The sequence below is a fragment of the Nicotiana attenuata genome, unplaced genomic scaffold, assembly GCF_001879085.1.
Source record: "Nicotiana attenuata strain UT unplaced genomic scaffold, NIATTr2, whole genome shotgun sequence".
Classification (NCBI taxonomy): domain Eukaryota; kingdom Viridiplantae; phylum Streptophyta; class Magnoliopsida; order Solanales; family Solanaceae; genus Nicotiana; species Nicotiana attenuata.
This window is the reverse complement of record NW_017687726.1, coordinates 239-905: the sequence shown is the minus strand read 5'-3', so window position 1 is coordinate 905 and position 667 is coordinate 239.

Genomic DNA, 667 nt, shown 5'->3' with positions numbered 1-667 from the left:
AAATAATATCAGTTGTCACTTGATCTAATTCACTGAATATCACATTGACTGCTGCTGAGCACCATAAATTACATAATCAGATTCTAAGAATCAACACGTGATTGCCATGCAAACCTTGATCTCCTTCCCTATAAATATCAGTACACACTCTACCATTAGCAGTAACACAACCTGTTATAGAGCAAGAAAACATAATATATGGCAACCAAATCTCCATATATACTAGTTAGAATAAAAATGATAATAAAATATTTAAAAATGCAACAAAAGTATAAGTAGCAAAAAAGACTTCTAGTACCATGTGATTCCAATATGGTATATATGTATACCAACAGAGCATATGATTTCTCTAGAATATTGCTACAACTATCTGCGACTATACTACTGTACCAAAACATTAAAGGACGCAATAAAAGCACGGATTTTTACCTTCCTATACCATATATGAAACCTTATTACCCTCAATGTTTAAGGTTTGTGTTAATTACATTTCAGCATACCAAATTACCATTTATATACCATAATTCAAATTAGGGATATAATTAAGGGTGCATTTATATTAGGTGCTAATTAGGACCGTATCTCCCACATTTATCTTTACCTTACAACACAAGCCACATATTACCTTGATGAACTAATATGGAGTGTTGGATTCTTAGTTGAGTAG